The following is a 9693-nucleotide window of genomic DNA, read 5'->3' as shown; positions in this document are numbered from 1 at the left end:
ACATCTTTAAACTGGAAGGTGCTCCAAAATATACAAACAGCTCATACAGCTCAATATCAAAAAAACAAACAACCCAATCAAAAAATGGGTGGAAGATCTAGACATTTCTCCAAAGAAGACATACAGATGGCCAAAAGCACATGAAAAGATGCTCAACATCACTAATTATTAGAGGAATGAAAATCAAAAGTACAGCGAGGTATCATTTCACACTTGTCAGAATGGCCAACATCAAAAACTCCACAAACAGGGCTTCCCTGGTGGCCCAGTGGTTAAGAATCCGCCTGCCAATGCAGGGGACATGGGTTCAATCCCTGGTCTGGGAAGATCCTACATGCCTCGGAGCAACTAAGCTCATGCGCCACAACTACTGAGCCTGCACTCTAGAGCCGGCAAGCCACAACTACTGAAGCCCGTGTGCCTAGAGCCCGTGCTCTGCAGCAAGAGACGCCACCGCAATGAGAAGCCCACGTACCTCAATGAAGAGTAGCCCCCGCTCACTGCAACGAGAGAAAGCCCGCGTGCAGCAACGAAGACCCAATGCAGCCAAAAATAAATAAATAAATTTATTTTTAAAAAAACTCTACAAACAATAAATGCTGAAGAGGGTGTGAAGAAAAGGGGACCCTCCTACACTGTTGGTGGGAATGTAAACTGGTACAGCCACTGTGGAGAACAGTATAGAGTTTCCTTAAAAAACTAAGTATAGAACTACCATGTGATCCAGCAATCCCATTCCTAAGCATATACCTGGAAAAAACCATAATTTGAAAAGATACATGCACCCCAATGTTCACTGCAGCCCTATTTACAACGGCCAAGACATGGAAGCAACCTAAATGTTCATTGACAGAGGAGTGGATAAAGAAGATGTGGTACAGGAGTTCCTGGTGTTTCAGTGGTTAGGGCTTGGCACTTTCACTGCCATGGCCCAGGTTCGATCCCTGGCTGGGGAACTCTCACAGTCCAAGCCACATGAGCAAAAAAACCCAAACCCCCAAAAAACAACGATTTGGGAATTCCCTGGTGGTCCAGTGGTTAAGACTCTGTGCTCTCACTACAGAGGGCCCAGGTTCAATCCCTGGTTGGGGAACTAAGATCTTACCAGCTGCAAGATGCAAATAAATTAAATAAAGAAAGAAAATGTGGTACATATATACAATGGACTATTACTCAACCATAAAAAAGAACGGAATAATGTCATTTGCAGCAACATGGATGGACCTAGAGATTATCGTACTAAGTGAAGTAAGTCAGACAGAGAAAGACAAATATTATATGATATCACTTATATGTGGAATCTAAAAAGTTGATACAAATGAACTTATCTGCAAAACAGAAAGAGAGTCACAAACGTAGAAAACAAATTTATGGTTACTGGGGGGAAGGGGAGGGAGGGATAAACTGGGAGATGGGGATTAACATATACACACTACTATACATAAAATAGATAAAAACAAGGGCCTACTGTATAGCACAGGGAACTCTAGTCAATATTCTCTAATGGCCTATATGGGAAAAGAAACTAAAAAAAATGGACTTCTGTATAACTGATTCACTTTGCTGTATACCTGAAACTAACACAACATTGTAAATCAAATATATCCAATAAAATCTTTAAAAATTTAAAAAAATATATCAAATAAAATTTTTTTAAAAAAATTTGGAGGGTGGGCTTTGCAGGAAAAGGCAAAGAGGTCAGGGCTTTGGGCTTCAAAGCTCTAGACAGTTTTGAATGAAAGAGCTTAGGGCTTCCCTGGTGGCGCAGTGGTTGAGAGTCTGCCTGCCGATGCAGGCGACACGGGTTTGTGCCCCGGTCCGCGAAGATCCCACACACCGCGGAGCGGCTGGGCCCGTGAGCCATGGCCGCTGAGCCTGTGCGTCCGGAGCCTGTGCTCCGCAACGGGAGAGACCACAATAGTGAGAGGCCACAACAGTGAGGAGAGGCCCGCGTAACGCAAAAAAAAAAAAAAAAAAAAGAGCTTAATTTCATTTCTATTGTTGTTCAGACCACACATGAGGAATGAAAAGATTATTAAGAACTCGTTCTTTTATTTTTGGCCGTGCTGCACAGCTTGTAGAATCTTAGTTTCCCGACCAGGGATTGAACCGGAGCACTTGGAAGTGAAGGTGCAGAGTCTTAACCACTGGACCGCCAGGGAATTCCCAAGAACTTGTTCTTTTGAAAAGTTATAAAAATTTTCACACATATAGTATAGTGGAGAGAAAAACAAATGAAATACCAGATTGAGCAAATCTTCGTTTTGCTCTATTTATTTCAGCTTTTTTTTCCTTTACAAATAAAATGTTACAGACTCAGCTAAAGCCCCTTCACAACTCTCACTAATCCCATGCTTTTCCATCCGTCGTTAGAGATAAACCACTACCCTGAATTTGATGTGTACTATTCCCATGCATGTTTCTATTCTTTAAGTTCATATGTAAGCGTAAACAATTTACAGTATTGTTTTAAATGTTTTACAATTTTACCTAAATATTATCATACTGTACCAAGTGGCTTATGTTTCCCATATCTTTGTTCTCTTCTTTTGCACTTCCCCAGTCACTAGTGTGGCTGAACATCTTTTCATCTGTGTATTGGCATTTGGATTTCCGGTAGATTGTCTGTTCACAAGGCTTTGCCAATTTTTTCTACTGAGTTGTCTTTATTTTAAAATTCTTTTTAGAAGTTATTTTACTCCACTTAAAAAGTAAGTAATATTTCATAGAAAAGAATGAAACAATGCCATTTGTGCCAACATGGATGGACCTAGGGATTATCCCACTAAGTAAGTCAGACAGAGAAAGACGTATCACATGATATCATTTATATGTGGAACCAAAAAAATGATACAAATGAACTTATTTACAAAACAGAAACACACTCACAGACCTAGAAAGCAAACTTATGGTTGCCAAAGGGTAAAGTTGGGGGGAGAGATAAATTAGGAATCTGGGATTAAATTATACACACTACTATATATAAAATAGATAATCAACAAGGACCTACTGTATAGCACAGGGTACTCTGCTCAGTATTCTCTAAGAACTTATAAGGGAAAATAATCTGAAAAAGAATAGATACATGTATGTGTATAACTGAGTCACTTTGCTGTACACCTGAAACTAACACAACATTGTAAATCGACTATACTCCAATATAAAATAAAAAAAAATTTAAAGTAATATTTGAAAACTCCTAAAGAATACATTAGCATGTAGACAGAACATAAATAATCATAATAAAACAAACCTATCAGTCAATTTAAGCAATAAAACATGGCTGGGACCATGGAAGCCGCCTGACTGCTGCTCCCTCCGACCCCCCTTCTTCCCCAGAGGCAGCCACTGTGCTGAGCTTCATATAACAATTCTTTTGCCTTCTTTTCCATAGGCTTATTACATTTTTTTATACATTCCCATATTGTTTAGTTTTCCATGCTTTTGAAAACTTTATGTAAATGGTATCATATTGCATGTATTCTTTTGCAATTTTTTTTTTCTGTCAATATTACATTGGCAAGTCTTTCCTCTGGGTGTTTATAGCTGTAGGTTCATTCATTTTCACTGATAATTAGTATTCCATTGTATGTTACAACTGATTTAGCCGTTCTACTGTGGAGGGACGTTCTCATTGCTCTCAATGTTCTTGTCCATGTCGCCTGAATACGTGTGCAAGGGTTTCTCTGGGGCATTCTACACCAGGGAGTGAGACTGCTGGATCATAGGTGTGTGCATCTTCAACTTCGCCAGATAATGCCAGGTAGTCCCCCAAAAGAACTGTTCCAGTTTAGACTCCCAACAGCAAAGTATAAGTGTTCCGGTGTTCTCACTTTCACCAACACTTGATTCTGCCAGATTTTTTTCATTGACAATCTGGTAGGTATAAAACAATGTCTAGTTGTGTGATGATTTGCATTTCCCTCACAATTCTTTACGTAACCTAATCTTTTATCAGTTACATGTATTGCAAATATCTTCTTCCAGTCTGTACCTTTCCATTTTCAATCAACTTTACTGAGGTCTATCTCTACAAAATAAACCTAACCATTTTAAGCCTACAATTTGATATCTGACAAATGGATACAGTTCTCTAACCACTACCGTCATCCATAAAATGTTTCCCTTGCCCCCCAAATTCCCTTGTGCCCCCAGTCCCTCTCCTCTCCCTACCTCTAGTGTCAGGCAAGCACAGATCTGCTCTCAGTCACTAGTTTTGCTTTCTTTCAGAATATCATATAAACATACTCATTCAGTATATCTGGCTTATTTCATTTAGCAAAATGCTTTTGAAGTTCATCCATGTTCTTCCATCTCTTGGCAGTTTATTCCTTTTGATTGTCAAGTAGTATTTAATTACATGAACACACCACATTTATTTATCCATTCACCAGTTGATGGAAATTAAGGCTGTTTCTAGTTTGTGGCTCTTACGAAAAACATTATCATGAACATTTACGTAGAAGTCATTGTGTGAACATGTCTTAATTTCTCTTGGGTAAATACCTAAGAGTAGAAGGGCCATGTGATATATGCATATTTGTTTTTATGAGAAACTGCCAAATTGTTTCCCAAACTGCTGAATTGTTTCCCATCTTGCACTTTCACTAGCAGAGTATGAGAATTCGGTGGGTCATTAGACAAGAAGTCTGTGGCATCTTCTTCGTACAGAACTTTAAGATTGTGACGTAATTTGATATATCAATCATTTTCTTTATGGTTGGTGCTTTTGGGGATTTGTGAAATCTTTCATCACTTGGTTCTTCATGTAGTGACTCTATTTGTAATTTCTCCTGCGAGGATTATTAGATTTTTTTTTTTTCTTCAGAAAGGTCTTTTCTGACATTTCCCCATAGCAGTTTGTAGGCGATGTACACTTTACTCACTGTGTCCGATAATACATCGTTTGTTGTCATTACAGAATAATTTGACGTGAGATTGTGGGTAAGAGCTCAACGTGCTCAGTTAAGAAAATTGCATTTCATGGAACTGAAATTCTCTGAAGAATTCTTGTTTTTCTCCATTCAGTTCGGAATGGCGTTCAACAGTGTCAAAACACAGATGAGCAAACTTTTTCAATCAAGGACTAAATAGTACATATTTTAGGCCGCGTAGACCGTACTGTCCCTGTCCCGACTACTCATCGCTGTTGTTGGAGTGCAAAAGCATTGCCGACAATACATAAACGGATGAGTGTGGCTATGCTCCAATAAAACTTCATTTACAGAGGTCGAACTTCATAGAACTTTTATGTGGCACAAAATCATATTCTTTTCTCCCCCAAACATTAAAAGACATAAAAACCTAATTTAGCTTGCGAGCCATGGAGAAACGGGCAGAGAGGCAGATCTGGCCCATAAACAGTAGTGTGCCAGCTCGTACTGCTTTAGAACACATCCTCCTGACATCACTGTAAGGCAACTGGCTAATATCCCTCTCCCACTTTGCACAGTGGAGCGCGAGAACCCAAGGAGACGCCAGCATTCATCCAGGTTAGTCTCCCTCTCCTCTTCCTTCCCTCGTTTTACAGAGGAGGAGGTTTCGGTGCAGGGAGAGAAAATGCCCGACTTCAGGCTGCGTAGCTCGTGAGTGACAGTGCCAGGCTGCAGTTCGGGGGTCTTGATTTAAGGCCTACCTCCCTCCCTCCACTCAATTCCAAAAAGCAAAATTTAAAATTCCACCCATAGCCGCAAAATCCTCCTGCCACTTCTCATAAGTAATTCATCTTTTTTTTTTTCCACTCTAAAGGAATTTATTCTAACAAACACCTTAAAACTAAGGATTCAGTAAGCTCAAATCTTGTTATTTAATTTGTATTATTAAAACCTGTGCGACGTAAAATGTCATGAAGAACCTAGGCGTAAGACGGGAATAAAGACACAGACCTACTGGAGAATGGACTTGAGGACATGGGGAGGGGGAAGGGTGAGCTGTGACAGGGCGAGAGAGAGGCATGGACATATATACACTACCAAACGTAAGGTAGATAGCTAGTGGGAAGCAGCCACATGGCACAGGGATATCGGCTCGGTGCTTTGTGACCACCTGGAGGGGTGGGATAGGGAGGGTGGGAGGGAGGGAGACGCAGGAGGGAAGACATATGGGAACATGTGTATATGTATAACTGATTCACTTTGTTATAAAGCAGAAACTAACACACCATTGTAAAGCAATTATACCCCAATAAAGATGTTAAAAACAAAACAAAAAACAAAAAAAACCCTGTGCAACGCAATTAACAGTGACAACTGCATTGTAAATTTGAGAGAAATTTTCACTGGGGAGGTGACATGATGACATGTGTGGGAAAATTACACAGAGAATTAAAATTGGTTAAATAAGGCACCTAAATTCCAAAAAGCCTATGAAGATCTCCAAAGCAAATTTTATTCCAGAATTTCGATGGCACAAAGAACGACAATTCTATGGTAAATAGCAGAGAAATCACCTCTGCAGATTAGACTGAGGCCAATGGGGTGGCCAGGATGGGGGACTCCAGGCCAGAGGTTAAGACTCTCACTGCACTAAACCTCTGGAACCCAAACTCCAAGAAAGCAGAGTCTTTGTCTCTTGTTCATGGCTGTGTCACCTCCAGACCAGAGCCTGGGACATACCGGTGCTCAGTAAATGATGGTCGAAGGATCAAAATCAGCCTGTAAGAGGTGATTCCTGGGAACTGGCCTCTGAATTCTTAGAGCACCTATTCCAGCAGCTTTGGGGCCACTCTGAAAAAACCTTAAAGGATTTCCCACCCACCAGGGGCCCCATCAAAAGGTGATCACCCTCACCCCCTGGATAACTATCTTCTCATCTGCCCTTAACCTGTCTCTTAGGCTTGGAGTTATTACACATTCCGGATATAATGAATGCGTACAAAGTATTGCCTCTAAACTGTTAAACAACTGAAAATTCATCGAAGGCAACCAATGTTTATAAATGAGTCAGAAGTGTTTAAAATGTAGACATTTATAAAGGGTCCAAGGAATAAGAAATTCCCAGAATAATTTACTACCTGCACATTTCAATTTTGTTTGGAAGTTCTAATTCTCAGCAAACATTAATCAAGTAATCCCACTATGTTTTAGGTTACTTTCCCCATTTTACAGATAGCAATTCAGCAGAAGTTAAATGACTTGTTGCCAAGGTCACAAGGAGAATATAAATCTAAATGATTCATGATTTCAGCCCTCTCTCCTGCCATTTGTTAGATTGAAACTGAGGGAGGTTTCATGAGGCTTTCAACTCACTTCCCTGGTGACTGACTGTATATTTGCTGCTCTCTGCTACCCCCTGTTGATATGAGAAGGCAAGAGTAGATCTCGAGACCAGTATTTCTCAGAGTTAGGTCTGGGAGCAGCCGTATCAACATCACATGGGAAATGGTGAGACACAGAAATTATGGGGCCTCAACCCATAATTTTGGGGGGGTTGGGCTCAGAAGCCTGTGATTAACAAACCTACAAAAGATTCTGCTGCAACTTGATATTACTTTTCTGCTTTTGGTATGAATGTCCTGGCCTCCTAATCATCATAAAAATGGCAAGCCCCTTCACACTGCTTCTCACATGTAGTATATATACCATTATGCCCTATACAAAGTGCTTTCACATCCATTCATTCTTTCAGAGGGGCTTGCAGTAGCCCTATGAAGTAAGTTAGGGAGGGACTGCAAATCCATTTTACAGATGAGGAGACTTGAGGCTCAAGAAAGTTCAAATAACTTGCCCAGGTTTATTCAGCTTTAAGTGGCAGGGCTGGATTCAAATCTAAGTCTTCTCTCTCTACATCCATGTCCAGAGATTCTTAAGTTACTCCACAAGAGGGCTGCTGACATTTGGGGGTCAGGTAAGATGGGGTGCTTTGCTGTGGGGGCCATCCTAGGTATTGTAGGATGTTTAGCAGCATTCCTGGCCTCTACTCACTAGATGCCAGTAGCACCCCATCCTAGTTGTGACAATCAAAAATGTCTCCTAATATTGCCAGGACCCCACCAAAGGGCAAAAGTAACCTGTGGTTGAGAACCACTGACCTTCAGGCAACTCATAAATGCAGATAAATTCCACATTTCTTGTTCTGCAAATTTTGTACTCTTTGGGATGATTCCAGAATAAAGAGCTTATTTTGGGTCTCGGCCATCTACGAAGTGAATGAACTAGACTAACTCCTTAAGAAAATTAACACTAATTCTGTTATATCATTTGGTATCCAGTGTGTATTCAGATTTCTCTCAGGTGTCTCAAGGATATCTTTCATAGCTGTTCTTTAATAATAGGATGCAATCTAGATTCCTCAGTTGCTCTTGGTTGCTGTGTCTCTCTAGTCTCTTTTAGTCTAGAATATGGGTCCGCAAGCTATGGCCTGCGGGCCAGACCTGGCCCACCACCTGCTTTTGTCAATATGCTTGTGCTGGAACACAGCCATGTGCTTTCATTTATGTATATGATGGCTTCTGTGCTACAATATTGGAGTTGAGTAGTTGCAACAGACTCCGTATAGCCCATGGAGCCTAAAATACTAACTACCTGACGCTTTACAGAAAAAGATTGCCAATCTGTGACCTAGAACCATCCTCTAACCTTTATTTTTAATATAATCCTGACTGTTCAAAGAGTCCAGAAGTGCCTGTAGAAAATCTCTTCTTTTAGACTGGCCTGATTATATACATACATATATATATACATATACATATGTGTGTGTGTGTGTGTGTATAATTTACTGCAATTTCACATACTGTATACATATACTTAAAAATACAAAATACTTATGAAACTATGAGTGCTCCATGGGGCAGAGTTAAACAAATTTTTATGTGTTAAAACTCTAAATGAAATTGAATGGCAAACAACAAATTAGAAAAATAATTCCAAGAGCTTTATTTTATTTTTTTAATTTTCATACTTTATTTTCCAGGAAGAAGAAAAATGTCATGACTGACATATAGTAGCTTCAGTTACAAATGAGAGGAAAATCCTTGGTGATTAAGTTTCTGTATCATTTGAAAAGAGAAACCAGTAGGAAAACCAGGGGCCTCCTTTTTTGGAAAATCATAATATATAATTTCAACTATAATTTTCAACTGTGGCGCCAGAGTGTCCAGAAATTCAGATATATCCACAAGAATGTCAACACTCTGAGTACAGGGCCATGTACTTAGCAACATGCCTGGTATACAGAAAGTGCTACATAAATGTCCATGGGAAAAATGAATGAATGAGTACCGTTCCTTTGTACATTTGGGCTCGGCAGGTGGTCACAAACATATTCACAATCATTTATTAGATTAGTATTTTTTTTTTAGTATAACAAGCATGCAGAGCCTACTAAAGGCTCACCTGTTAGTGTTCTGTTGGGAGCTCATGCATGTTCATTGACATAGGATTCAGGTAGCTTGGAACATGACCTTCAGAACAGGAATACACTGGTTTTATGGATATGGTTATATGGAAAGCTAGAACACGTCAAGCCTCTCCTTCCAGTTAACCTAGGTCAGACTCTAACGAAAGTACCTTCGTCTGCTACTCTGGATACAGTGTATCTATCCTACTAATCACCTAAGACATTATAAGTGAAACAAATCATCACTAAAGAAAGTGCTGCTAACTGGTTTTATCAGTTAATATAACATGGGTGAGGCTGTGTGTAGTTTAATTGCTAACTGGTTTTATCAGTTAATATAACATGGGTGAGGCTTTG

At 39.9% G+C, this 9693-nt stretch overlaps 2 non-coding genes across 2 annotated transcripts; both read left to right on the top strand.

Moving 5' to 3' along the window:
- The first annotated feature begins 884 nt into the window (after positions 1-884).
- Positions 885-956, top strand: TRNAE-UUC (transfer RNA glutamic acid (anticodon UUC)). The gene has a single exon. It is a non-coding gene; the product is annotated as a tRNA-Glu (tRNA).
- Positions 957-1020: 64 nt separating this feature from the next.
- Positions 1021-1093, top strand: TRNAE-CUC (transfer RNA glutamic acid (anticodon CUC)). Its single transcript has one exon. It is a non-coding gene; the product is annotated as a tRNA-Glu (tRNA).
- Positions 1094-9693: the final 8600 nt, after the last annotated feature.

This window comes from Lipotes vexillifer, unplaced genomic scaffold, assembly GCF_000442215.2.
Source record: "Lipotes vexillifer unplaced genomic scaffold, Lipotes_vexillifer_v1.1 scaffold474, whole genome shotgun sequence".
In the NCBI taxonomy this organism is placed as follows: Eukaryota; Metazoa; Chordata; class Mammalia; order Artiodactyla; family Lipotidae; genus Lipotes; species Lipotes vexillifer.
This window is presented reverse-complemented; position numbering and strand designations above follow the sequence as displayed.